Raw genomic sequence first — 245 nt, 5'->3', positions numbered from 1 at the left:
TTTGCATTTTCCTCCTCTGTCTGCTTTCTTTGATGTTTCCTGTGTGTAAAGTCACTTGGCCTTCCATCCTCTTGCTTTTCAGAAGACAGAGTTAAAAATTCCAGCTATTGTGTAGGATTATTGAGTTGTTTTATTGAGCCTTTGTGGATTATGACAATCCTTTGTGAATTAAGCAGAGGTACAGAGAAAGAGAGGCCTGGGCTGCGTTATGGATTTCACCATCACTTCAACAAGTGCCTGAAACA

The sequence above is a fragment of the Manacus candei genome, unplaced genomic scaffold, assembly GCF_025592945.1.
Source record: "Manacus candei isolate 608988 ecotype Guabito, Panama unplaced genomic scaffold, ASM2559294v1 h1tg000071l, whole genome shotgun sequence".
In the NCBI taxonomy this organism is placed as follows: domain Eukaryota; kingdom Metazoa; phylum Chordata; class Aves; order Passeriformes; family Pipridae; genus Manacus; species Manacus candei.
This window is presented reverse-complemented; position numbering follows the sequence as displayed.